Source organism: Lactuca virosa, chromosome 4, assembly GCF_052849685.1.
Source record: "Lactuca virosa cultivar CGN04683 chromosome 4, Lactuca_virosa_CGN04683_v6, whole genome shotgun sequence".
NCBI classification, from domain to species: Eukaryota; Viridiplantae; Streptophyta; class Magnoliopsida; order Asterales; family Asteraceae; genus Lactuca; species Lactuca virosa.
This window is the reverse complement of record NC_136429.1, coordinates 463,044,624-463,058,456: the sequence shown is the minus strand read 5'-3', so window position 1 is coordinate 463,058,456 and position 13,833 is coordinate 463,044,624. Positions and strand designations below refer to the sequence as shown.

The 13,833-nt window shown below is 40.8% G+C and overlaps 1 non-coding gene across 1 annotated transcript; it reads right to left on the bottom strand.

Annotated features, from left to right (window-relative positions):
- Positions 1 to 1,680: 1,680 nt before the first annotated feature.
- On the bottom strand, positions 1,681 to 1,787 carry LOC145110260 (small nucleolar RNA R71). The gene has a single exon (XR_013709644.1). It is a non-coding gene; the product is annotated as a small nucleolar RNA R71 (small nucleolar RNA).
- Between the last annotated feature and the right edge of the window lie 12,046 nt (positions 1,788 to 13,833).

Here is a 13,833-nt window from a genome sequence, read left to right as displayed (position 1 = left end):
GTAATTTGCTTGTGTTTGATTATTATTACCTAGCATGTTAATATTTGTTTCTTTAGTTGCTTGAATTCATGTTTTGTGTACCTTAGTGATTATTAAATTACATGAACTTGAAACCTAGTGATTTAGTGAACATTAAATTGCTAGAGCTAGGATCGACCAAAATCTTAGATAGTAATTGAAGTAAATAAATTTAGCCGTGCTGGAGAACATTAATTATGACCATAATTGTGTTTGCATAATCTTACATAGCATATTCATAATCATAACTGGTTCTGTGTTTGATTGTGTGTGACCATACATAGTTTTACATGAATTAGTTGAATATTAGTAAATTTAGACTTAAATTACTAATACAATAACAATCAACTTGAGAATCCATAGTTGTTAGCTAAACATAAAGAAGAAGTGGATTCGAACTAAATAAGAGTGTTTTTAATTATTAATTGAATTTGAGTTAAGTTAGTCTGATCTTGCAAAATCGGATAAAAACCCACTTAAAGCTTATTAAAAATTAGGTTAATTTAGTAGTAGATAAATTAATTAGTCAACACCGTTCCCTGTGATCGACACCCGACTTACCCCGAGCTATACTATAGTCTGACTAGGTACACTGCCTAGGTGCAAGTAGTTAGTTAAGGTAGTTAGGTTACAAATTTAAAATTAGGTGTAGCTATTTGTATGCATCAAGTTTTTGGCGCCGTTGCCGGGGAACAACTTATTAGATAGTTTATTTATTTGTTTTAGATTAATCGATCCTTTTTGTGGGGTAAAACCTGCAAAAAGTTACTTTTTCCGCTTTTTTTTTGTTCCAGTACCTAACTCACGACGTGAGTTCAGTATTTTCTCGTTTTTTTTTATTTTTTTTCAGCTTGTTTTTTCTGCGACAACACGAGGTGGTAGCCTTTACCACGTCGTGGTGGACAGTCAGTAAGAAATTTTTATTTAGTTTTTGTTCAGTTTTACGTTTTTATTTTGTTCGTTTTGCAGGAGTTCATGACCAGAGGTTCCAATACACCTTTGGTGCCACCTCTTGAAGATCCAGAGTCTTCCTTTCACAAAAAGAAAGATAAGAACGTGAAAGAAGATCAAACACCAAAGAAAACACCCTTACAAGAACTCAAGTCAGTGTTCTCAAAGAAGTCAGGGAAGAAAACGGGAGAATCGAGCTCATCTACAAAGGACAAGAGCAAGGTTGCAAGTTTAGATCAAATACATATCCCAAACGAGTCTAAATACGAGTCCGAGAACGAGTTTGGATTATATACGAGCGAACCCGAAGACGAGCTAAGCAACGAAATGGCTAACATTGAAGAAATGTCAATGGGAGCTTACAAGAAGCGTATTCGAGAAGATGTTGGTCCGGGATTAGTACAACCAGTGATACCTGCCGCTGCCACATTCGAGCTGAAGGGACACAACCTGACTGCACTTAAGGATATCCCATTTTATGGGAAGGATCATGAGGATGCATTTAAGCATCTAGACGAGGTCAACGACATTGCTGACTACTTCAATGTCCCGAATGTCAATAGAGATACCATCTTACTAAGGATGCTACCAGTCACTTTCAAATGAGCTGCAAAAGACTGGTTGAAAGCATTTCCTCCTGGTACAATCACTACTTGGGCTCAAATGCGTGAGCAATTTCTAGATCAGTTTTGCCCACCTTCCAAGATAGCTAAACTCAAGAAGGCAATAGCCAACTTTGAGCAACAACCGGGGGAGTCACTATACGAAGCTTGGGAGCGCTACAATGGGTTGTTAAGGAATTGTCCTCAACATGATCTAAATGTTCAACAAGAGATGTCTATTTTCTATGATGGGGTCAATGTTATGACAAGACAACTCCTTGATTCTCAAGGGCCATTGACAAAGAAGAATCCAAGGGAGGTCAAGGAGTTAGTTGAAGAATTCGCAAGACACTCTCATGAGTACCACAACCCAAGACAAGATGGAGCAAAAGGCAGTGGGGGTGCACATTCTGAAGAGATGGCTGCTATGATGGTGTTGCTCAATACTATGGACCGGAGATTAACCCAAATGGACCAATCAATTCATGTAATAAGAGTTGGATGTGAGAAATGTAGTGGGCCACACTTTACTAAGGATTGCCATTTGGATGATTATGGGAACAAGAAGGCTCAAGTTTGCTACTCAAGTGGGGACAAGTATGATGACGATTGGAGGAAGCCAAATAAGGAGTGGCTGCCTTATGATGAGTACAAGAAACAGAAGGAGGAGAAATATAGGCAGACTGGCTGGGGTTTTTACCAAAAAGAGCAACCACCAGCTGAGAAGAAAGCTGATTTGGAGACTATGTTGGTTCGTTTCATGGAAGCTTCAGAGAAGAGGCATGATGATACTGATGCAGCATTGAAGGATCAAAGAACAATGATGAAAGAACAGTAGACCTTGATGAAAAATCATCAAGCCATGATGATTGACCAGCAAAACTCACTGAGAAATCAGCAAGCCTCCATCAATAACCTTGAAGCTCAACTTGGCCAACTTACAACTTTGGTGAATGAGAAGCTATTTCATCAAATTCCTGAAAAGAAGACTCAATCCCATGTTATGGCGATTGATACTGAAGAGGAAGCAATCTCTGAGTTTTTGGAAGCCCTAGAAGTGGAGCCAAAGCCATCCGGACCAAAGCCAAAGAAGACGAAGCTCGAAAACGAAAATTGTGACATCCCCATTTTCACGGCCAGAAAAGACCTATTTTTTTGTTTATGCTTGTTTGAAAATCAGAGTAATATTTTAAATAAAAGTGTTGCGGAATTTTTCCCAAAACAAAATATGATAAAGATTTATCAAAAGCATTTCCAAGGAAATGTATTTCATTAAAAGACTCGGGATGTCATGTTCGATACAGATCAAAAGCATAAACAATACAATATAAGCCTTACTACATTATTTCATATCTACAGGCCTATATTCGTAATCCCTCATCCAAAACATCACATCTATGCTCGAGCGCCACTACCTGTAATACATGAAACTGAGTGGGTCAGGCTTGGGAGCCTGGTGAGCACATAGGGTTTTCAACCCACAATAAATATGTTTATTAATTTCACCAATCAACAATAACCCGATTACCCATTCCCGTTATCCTCACTTTACGTCCCTAAACACCTATCATAAGGGACCTACCCTAAGGATCATCATCGGGATGGACACTACTGCTAAAGGGGTTCCTCAGCAATAAATGTCCTAAAGGCAACCATGAGGGGGATGGAGTACACCGGTGAACACATCGTTCACAAACACCTACAGGTTGCGAGCCTGCTAGCGTTCCACTGGACTGTCTAGAAGAGTCCGTGGTCGTCATCTATACTCCGCTAGATGACTGGATCACCAACAACATCGAGGCCGCTCATCATTTTATCACACATCGTCTTATTACATCTACCCATGTTTTACCCCAACATTTTTGTAGATATAAAATACATATACAGTTTAAATCATGAAAAACGTGTATAAAATCATTCATCCAACATAGACAGCAAGTATTCAAATAATATGCACACATAACACGTAATTTATATAAAATACTTCATATCTATGTGTAAGATGAAAGTAACTATGCACTCACCTGATTAGGTGGTGACTCGGTACTTAAACAACACTTCGTTATCTCAAAACAATTTTTCCTTGACCAAAACCTAGTATTAATACCACTAGAGTTTAGTTTTAACGTTAACAGTGACTAATTAATAGCTATTATTATTATTATATAAGCGTTAAATAACACTCAATATAACTCATAATAATAGCCCAAACAATTATTTTAAGGACCTAATAACATTACTATAATTATTTAAAAGTTATATTAAAAATTGCATAGGCGTAGCTCACTTACAGCGGATCTTAAAGAAAACCGGGCCTTGCTCGGAGCAGCGTTTCCGAACCGAAAGACCCTTTTTCTCGGGACTCCGGGAGCCTCGGGGCTTCCTTAGGGTGCTAGGGATTTTTCCTAGGGTTTAGGGGGTTAAAATGGGTTAGAGAGAGAGAGAAAGTAGTGAGAGAAAGAATGAGTTTTGGTGTGATTTCCTCGGCAGCCCTCGCAGGGTATTTATAGGGGCCGAACTTCGGATCTACGCGGGGCGTTCAGGAAGTTACGCGGGGCGTAACTTCGGATAAGGTCACCAGCTCGGATCCAGCTGGCTCGCACTCGCAAGAGGGTCAGGTCCGAAGGTACGCTGGGCGTACCAGCCTTGGACGCGGAGCGTAGGGCGAAGGCGAGGCGACGTGGCGTTCATCGGATGCGAGACCGTGGGGAGCAAGCAACGGCTAGGATTGAGCCACGTCATCGCGTCTTGCATCAGATTTCGCAAATTGCACTCTCGACTTTAAAAATTCGTAATTTTCACATACGAGCTCCGTTTTCGACGTTCTTTATATCCACGCGTAGGCGGGAACGTACTCTACAACTTTCATTTAGACTCCGTTGACTAATTTTGAATTTATTTTAAAAGTTATATTTTTAACAGGCTGAGACAGGATTGGTCTGTTAAAAATTCATAACTTCTTCATCCGACGTCCGTTTTCGTCTGTCTTTTTATTGTTATGCTACTATTAACGAGATCTTCGATTCTCGTTTAGGTTGTGTCGGCCAAAAAACCGCTCGATCTAATATTCGAACTTCGGGCTGTACACTGCTAAGATGAAATTTCGAAAAATCATAACTTCCTAATACGAAGTCAGATTTGGGCGTTCTTTTTATGGACGCTCTCGGTTTAACGTTTTCTATGACTTTCGTTTAGATCACTAAGGCTAAAACTCGCTTTATCGTAAATTCACTATTTACGCTTCCCGGTATCGTGCCGGTTCCATCACGAAACTTCGACGGGTCATAACTTCTTCGTTATAACTCGGATATCGGCGTTCTTTATATCTCCAGAATCCTTGTTTCGACCACTACAACTTTATGTAAAGATATCGGGCTTATCTCACATTTTAATTTTGACGCTTATTTTTATTCTTTATTAATTATACATTTATAATTAAATAATAAGCATATAAATTCACATAATTCACAAAATACTCAAATATTTCATCTTTATTACATCAAAAGAGTTACAATAGTTGACCTAGACTATTAAATCGTCTAAAAATGCTTAGCCCCGAAACCCGGGCGTTACAATTCTCTCCCCCTTAGGATGATTCCGTCCCAGAATCATGCGTCAGCAAACAGATGCGGATAGCGACTCATCATGTCATCCTCTGTTTCCCAAGTGAGATTCGGCCCATTTGAATGTTTCCATTGGACTAGCACTAAGTCGACCATCTTGCGTCGTAACTTCTTAGTCTTACGGTCAACAATTGCCTCGGGCTCTTCAATCAACCTCTTGTTCTCATCCATCCTTAACTCTGAGATCGGAATTATGTCGGGAACTTCTCCCGTGAATTTCCTCAGATAATACACATGGAAGGTGTTATGAATACCATCGAGTTCTTCGGGCAATTCCAGCTTGTAAGCTTGGTTCCCAATCTTCTGAAGAACTTTGAACGGTCCAATAAACCTTGGACCTAGCTTTCCTCGTTTTCCGAATCTTATAAGTCCCTTCCACGGTGAGACCTTAAGCAAAACCGAATCCCCAACTTCGAAGGTCATCGGTCGTCTTTTCTTGTCAACATAGCTCTTCTGACGATCCTGAGCTGCTAACATTCTTTCCCTAATCACCTTCAACTTCTCAGCAGTCTCATGGACTATCTCGGGGCCCATAAACTGCTTTTCTCCAGCTTCAAGCCAACAAGAAGGCGTACGACACTTTTGTCTGTACAAAGCTTGATAAGGTACCATCTTGATGCTCGAGTGGAAACTGTTGTTGTAGGAAAATTCTACCAGAGGTAAGTGCTCATCCCAGTTTCCTTGGAACTCGAGGGTACATGCTCTCAACATATCTTCAAGCGTTTGAATCGTTCTTTCGCTCTGACCATCAGTCTGCGGATGGTAGGCCGTACTCAAACACAACTTCGTACCGAATTCCTCTTGTAGACTTCTCCAAAACCTTGACGTGAAATGACTATCACGATCCGATACAATCGTTAGAGGAACACCGTGAAGCCTCACAATTTCCTTCACGTAAGCATTTGCAAGCTTATCCATAGACCACCTTTCGTTGGCAGCTATGAAGTGTGCACTCTTTGTGAGACGATCCACGACCACCCAAATCATGTCGTGTCCGTTCTTCGTCCTGGGTAGTTTAGTCACAAAATCCATGGTGATGTCTTCCCATTTACCCATGGGTACAGGTAAGGGTTCTAAACTCCCATATGGTTTCTGATGTTGTGCCTTAACTCTCGCACATGTTACACACTCGGCCACATACTTCGCAACATCGAGCTTCATCGTCGGCCACCAGTAGTAGGGTTTTAGGTCCCTATACATTTTTGTGCTACCGGGATGAATCGAGTACATGGTCTTGTGAGCTTCTTCCATCAGAAGATCTCTTATTCCTCCCGTATTAGGTACCCAAATCCGATCTTGGAATACCTTCAGTCCTTGACGGTTTGTACCGAATACCAACGTCCTTCCCAAACGTTCTTCCTTCCGGTCATTCTTTTCTGAAGCTTCTTCTTAATCTTCCTTGATACTTTCCACAATCGTCGAGACAACTTCTATTCTCAACGCTCTTGGCCTTTTCCTTTCAAGATTGACTTTCCGACTGAGGGCATCAGCAACAACATTTGCCTGACCGGGGTGGTAAAGTATCTCACAGTTATAGTCCTTGAGTAATTATAGCTAGCGTCGTTGTCTCATGTTTAATTTCTTCTGATTAAAGAGATACTGGAGACTCTTATGATCAGTGAAAAGTTTGCACTTCGTTCCATAGAGGTAATGCCTCCATATCTTTAGAGCAAAAACTACCGCTGCCAACTCCAAATCGTGAGTGGGGTAGTTCTTTTCGTGCTCCTTCAATTGTCGAGATGCGTATGCTATCACCTTTTCTCTTTGGGTCAGAACACAACCCAACCCGACTCCAGATGCGTCACTATAGACCGCGAAGTCTTCAGCTCCATCGGGTAGAGAAAGAATCGGTGCTTCACATAATTTCTTCTTTAGCTTCTCGAATGCTTCTTCGTGTTTCTCACTCCATGTATAAGTAGCTCCTTTGTGGGTCAAAGCTGTCAATGGAGCAGCTATCGAAGAAAAGCCTTGGATAAATCGTCGGTAGTATCCGACTAATCCTAGAAAGCTTCAAATCTCTGTGGGACTCTTTGGACGTTCCCACTTCATCACAACTTCGATTTTTGCTGGGTCGACCATTATTCCCTCTTGGTTAACCACATGACCCAAGAATTGGACTTCTCGGATCCAGAAATCACACTTGGAGAACTTTGCATACAGTTTCTCCTTCTTCAAGACTTCCAACACTTCTCGTAGATGTTGGCCATGCTCCTCCTAGCTTTTCGAGTAGATGAGAATGTCGTCGATGAACACTATCACGGTTTTATCGAGGAATGGTTTACAAACCCTGTTCATCAAATCCATGAATGCTGCTGGAGCATTGGTTAGTCCAAATGACATAACCAAGAACTCGTAGTGTCCATATATTGTTCTGAATGCAGTCTTCTCGATATCCTGCTCTCGCACCTTCAGCTGATGATATCCTGACCTAAGATCGATCTTTGAGAAATAGCTCGAACCTTGCAGCTGATCGAATAGGTCATCGATCCTTGGCAATGGATACTTGTTCTTCACTGTTGCCTTGTTCAGCTCTCGGTAGTCTATACACATTCTCATGCTTCCGTTTTTCTTCTTCACGAATAGCACCGGAGCTCCCCAGGGTGATGAACTAGGTCGAATGAAACCGTTGTCCAATAACTCCTGAAGTTGCGTCATAAGCTCTTTCATCTCCGTCGGTGCTAATCGGTAAGGTGCTTTCGCTATTGGTGTTGTACCTGGTAACAAGTCTATTCGGAACTCTACTTGTCTATCAGGCGGTAATCCGGGAAGATCTTCGGGAAAGACTTCCGGATAATCACACACAACCGGTATATTCTGCACCTCTTTCTTTTCCTTCTTAGCATCGATTACGAATGCCAAGTATGATGCACATCCCTTGGACAAACATTTTCTGGCTTTCATCAGGGAGATGATTCCAGAATTTACTCGGCGTTTGTCCCCGTACACCATAAATGACTCTTTTCTGGGTGGGTTTACCCTTATTATCTTCTTTCAGCATTGAATCTCAGCATTGTTGGCGCTAAGCCAATCCATTCCCAGAACGATGTCGAAACCGTTCAATTTTATGGGTAACAGCTCCTCGTGGAATTCATTTCCGTTTAGGTCGATGACGATGTTCTTAATACAATTACTAACTGGTACGAATTTGCCACTGGAAACTTCCACAATTAGGGCATTATCAAGTTTTTCTACAGGCAATGCTAATTTTCCTCCAAATCTATGCGATACAAAGGAATAGTTGGCTCCGGAATCAAATAGTATATTGGCAGGCAATCCATTTACAAGAAAGGTACCTGAAGCGACGTCTGCTGCCTCCTTTGCAGCCTCGAGCGTCATCTGGAAGGCTCTTGCCTTCGGCTTCGGTGGAATGTTGGGTCTTCCCGCCTCCTTCTTCTTCGGGCAGTCCCTCGAAATGTGCCCTTCCTCGCCACACCCATAACAAACTTTCTTGGTGAGGGTGCATTCATTGGCATAGTGCCCGGTCTTTCCACACTTAAAGCAGGTGACTTCTCCGTCGCATTTTCCGGAGTGCTTCTTCTTGCACTTGTCACACCACTTTGCTTCGGCTCCTCCTCCCTTTGAACCGGACTTCGAGAATTTACTTTTCTTGTTGGACCTTGAAGATCCATCGAATTTCCTTTTCTCACCAACCTCGGCCCTCTCCAGACCCCTTTCCTTTTGCTGGGTCTCCACATTCTTAGCTGCTCGAACAGCTGATTTCAGAGTGGTTGCCATCTTGACTGTCGGGCCAAAGTCGGCTGGCAGTCCATTTGCGAACTTCTCAATTTTGGAGAGTTCGGTTGGCACTAGGTATGGAAACAACTTCAGCTTTTCTATGAATGCAGTAGTGTAGTCGTCAACGCTCATTCTCCCCTTCTTCAGGTTTTGGAATTCATTGTTCAGATCAATTAGATCTATTTCTGAACAGTATTGCGCCTTCAGTTATTCCAAGAACTCATCCCATGACATCTTTAGGGCTTCTCCTCATGGCATTGTATATGCCAATAGCTTCCACCAGCTCAAGACTCTAGTTTTCAGTTGTCTTACTGCGAAGACGGTCTTCTGTTTCTCGCTACAGCTGCAGCTCTCGAACACCATCTCCATATCGGAGATCCAATCCATAATCTCAACAGGCTTTGGGCTTCCTGAGAGACTTGGTGGCTTGGCACCTAAGAAATTCTTATACATCCGCCCATCCTTGTCGTTTCCCCTCTCCGGGTCATTCCTTCGTTCTCCTTGAGTCCCAACTTGACTCACATGGCGGCTATAGTTCCCTTCATCCGATTGCTCGGGACTCAGCTTGGGTTGCTCAACGGGCATGGTAGGTTCGTCCCTATTCAACATCTGCCTCATTTCTTCCCTTTGTTCCGCTAACATAGCCCGAATCATGGCTTGTACTCCAGCCATGGTGATTGGCTCGGGTGCAACTTCTACTACAACAGGTATTTGTTGAATCACTGGGGGTTGATTCCTATTCCCATTTGCATTCCCATCTCCACTGCGGGTTCTTGCCATCTTGATCTATACACCGAATAAGGTGAATTTAGATCTTTATTCAGGATAGATGTTTAAACCGTCCTTATCACTCCGAAACGTTTACATGTTAGTTGTAATATCATAGTCGTACGTTTAGAATCCTAAACACATAAGGTTTCCAGATCCGGTCGGCAACAGACCATAGATCCGAACAAATAACAGCATATCAGGCACAAAGCATTTAGCACGTAAAAGCATTTTAGGCATAATTCCTAAAATAAGCTAGTGCTCACACCTCACAATCATCACTTCGCATTCTAAGTTTAAGTCTAGAAATCCTACAAATTCCTAGTTCGCTTAAACTAATGCTCTGATACCAAATGTGACATCCCCATTTTCACGGCCAGAAAAGACCGATTTTTTTTTTTGTTTATGCTTGTTTGAAAATCAGAGTAATATTTTAAATAAAAGTGTTGCGGAATTTGTCCCAAAACAAAATATGATAAAGATTTATCAAAAGCATTTCCAAGGAAATGTATTTCATTAAAAGACTCGGGATATCATGTACGATACAGATCAAAAGCATAAACAGTACAATATAAGCCTTACTACATTATTTCATATCTACAGGCCTATATACGTAATCCCTCATACAAAACATCACATCTATGCTCGAGCGCCACTACCTGTAATACATGAAACTGAGTGGGTCAGGCTTGGGAGCCTGGTGAGCACATAGGGTTTTCAACCCACAATAAATAAGTTTATTAATTTCACCAATCAACAATAACCGGATTACCCGTTCCCGTTATCCTCACTTTACGTCCCTAAACACCTATCATAAGGGACCTAGCCTAAGGATCATCATCGGGATGGACACTACTGCTAAGGGGGTTCCTCAGCAATAAATGTCCTAAAGGCAACCATGAGGGGGATGGAGTACACCGGTGAACATATCGTTCACAAACATCTACAGGTTGCGAGCCTGCTAACGTTCCACTGGACTGTCTAGAAGAGTCCGTGGTCGTCATCTATACTCCGCTATATGACTGGATCACCAACAACATCGAGGCCTCTCATCATTTTATTACACATCGTCTTATTACATCTACCCATGTTTTACCCCAACATTTTTGTAGATATAAAATACATATACAGTTTAAATCATGAAAAACGTGTATAAAATCATTCATCCAACATAGACAGCAAGTATTCAGATAATATGCACACATAGCACGTAATTTATATAAAATACTTCATATCTATGTGTAAGATGAAAGTAACTATGCACTCACCTGATTAGGTGGTGACTCGGTACTTGAACAGCACTTCGTTATCTCAAAACAATTTTTCCTTGACCAAAACCTAGTATTAATACCACTAGAGTTTAGTTTTAACGTTAACCATGACTAATTAATAGTCTAGCTATTATTATTATTATAGGGATATATACAGTAAAGTCCCAATATTCTCATCGATTTAACAAGAAAGTCCTAAACTTTATTTTTTTGACAGTAAAGTCCAAATTACCGGCAATTTTTGACACTTTTACCCTTTTTTTCCGGTTAGCCGGTAATTAGGATTTTTTTTGTCAAAAATATAAAGTTTAGGACTTTCTTGTCAAATCGTCAATTAGGACTTTACTGTCAAAAAAATAAAGTTTAGGACATTCTTGTCAAATCGTTGAAAATATTGGGGCTTTAATGTATTTTCATAACCCAAGAACTTTTAATTGTGACTTTTGTTGCAGCACCACTATTTTTTTACCATCATCATCTTTACCCTGACACAATCACGATCAGGAGAAACATACGCAAAAGAGAGAGCGAGAAATGGTGAAAAGACTTGTAAAACTTTCTTCTTGCTTCGCCATCAAATCTTGAACTAAAAAGTGGGGACAGATTATACAAACACAAACAACACATGTCTAGTCAAAAAGGTGTTAATGTGGAGAAGGGAAAGAAGGGGCAATTTCGTTTTTTTTTTCGGTTTCTTATTTCTCCATTTTTGGGATTGCAAAAAGCCAACACAACTTTGGTTCTTTCTTTATGTCTTTCTTGATTATCTCCATTTTTTTCAATGTCGGTTTGTATAGATTAAAAAAACCATTTAACAAGAAGCAAACGTTAAGGATTTCAATAGGATCTAGCTGACTAGAGAAGGTTTCAATAACTCTTATGCTTAAAGAGTATCATACCATTAAATTTCTAACAAAGAAAGGGATATATACACTAAAGTCCCAATATTTTCAACGAATCGACAAGAAAGTCCTAAACTTTATTTTTTTGACAGTAAAATCCTAATTGACGATTTCACAAGAAAATCCTAAACTTTATTTTTTTGACAAAAAAGTCATAATTACCGGCTAACCGGAAAAAAAGGGTAAAGGTGTCAAAAACTGCCGGTAATTTGGACTTTACTGTCAAAAAAATAAAGTTTAGGACTTTCTTGTCAAATCGATGAAAATATTGGGACTTTAGTGTATATATCCCATTATTATATAAGCGTTAAATAACACTTAATATAACTCATAATAATAGCTCAAATAATTATTTTAAGGACCTAATAACATTACTATAATTATTTAAAAGTTATATTAAAAATTGCGTAGGCGTAGCTCATTTACAGCGGATTTTAAAGAAAACCGGGCCTTGCTCGGAGCAGCGTTTCCGAACCGAAAGACCCTTTTTCTCGGGACTCCGGGAGCCTCGGGGCTTCCTTAGGGTGCTAGGGATTTTTCCTAGGGTTTAGGGGGTTAAAATGGGTTAGAGAGAGAAAGTAGTGAGAGAAAGAATGAGTTTTGGTGTGATTTCCTCGGCAGCCCTCGCAGGGTATTTATAGGGGCCGAACTTCGGATCTACGCGGGGCGTTCAGGAAGTTACGCGGGGCGTAACTTCGGATAAGGTCACCAGCTCGGATCCAGCTGGCTCGCACTCGCAAGAGGGTCAGGTCCGAAGGTATGCTGGGCGTACCAGCCTTGGACGCGGGGCGTAGGGCGAAGGCGAGGCGACGTGGCGTTCATCGGATACGAGACCGTGGGGAGCAAGCAACGGCTAGGATTGAGCCACGTCATCGCGTCTTGCATCAGATTTCGCAAATTGCATTCTCGACTTTAAAAATTCGTAACTTTCATATACGAGCTCCGTTTTCGACGTTCTTTATATCCACGCGTAGGCGGGAACGTACTCTACAACTTTCGTTTAGACTCCGTCGACTAATTTTGACTTTATTTTAAAAGTTATATTTTTAACAGGCCGGGACAGGATTGGTCCGTTAAAAATTCATAACTTCTTCATCCGACGTCCGTTTTCGTCTGTCGACTAATTTTGACTTTATTTTAAAAGTTCCATCACGAAACTTCGACGGGTCATAACTTCTTCGTTATAACTCGGATTTCGGCGTACTTTATATCTCCGGAATCCTTGTATCGACCACTACAACTTTATGTAAAGATATCGGGCTTATCTCACATTTTAATTTTGACGCTTATTTTTATTCTTTATTAATTATACATTTATAATTAAATAATAAGCATATAAATTCACATAATTCACAAAATACTCAAATATTTCATCTTTATTACATCAAAAGAGTTACAATAGTTGACCTAGACTATTAAATCGTCTAAAAATGCTTAGCCCTGAAACCCGGGCGTTACAAAAATGTTGCTGAATTACCAGACTCACGTCGTGAGCCTGCCATGCTCACGACGTGGGCTCAGTCTGAACAGAAAAATTCAGATTCCGTTCCGGCTTACCGACCGCCTTTGCCGCTCCCATCTCGAGCACATCTCAGTCCACTGGAAAGGGAACATCTGGAATTTATTCATCAAATAAAGGGTATTCCTATTAATACCCCTTTTATCGATTCACTTTCAAAAATTCCAGAATACGCAAAGTTCCTACAAGATCTTATGGACACTCGTCAACAATTAAAGAAGAACTCTAAAGTAATTCTTAGTGAGCAAAGTTCAAGAGTGGTATTGGGAGACATACCTAAGAAGATGGGAGATCCTGGACGCCTCACTCTTCCATGTGAGTGTGGTAACAACTTGAAGACTTATGCTTTAGCCGATTCTGGGGCTAGCATAAATTTGATGCCATATTCATTTTATCAAAAGCTGAATATTCAGAAAATGAAGGGTACAAAGATGACCATCCACA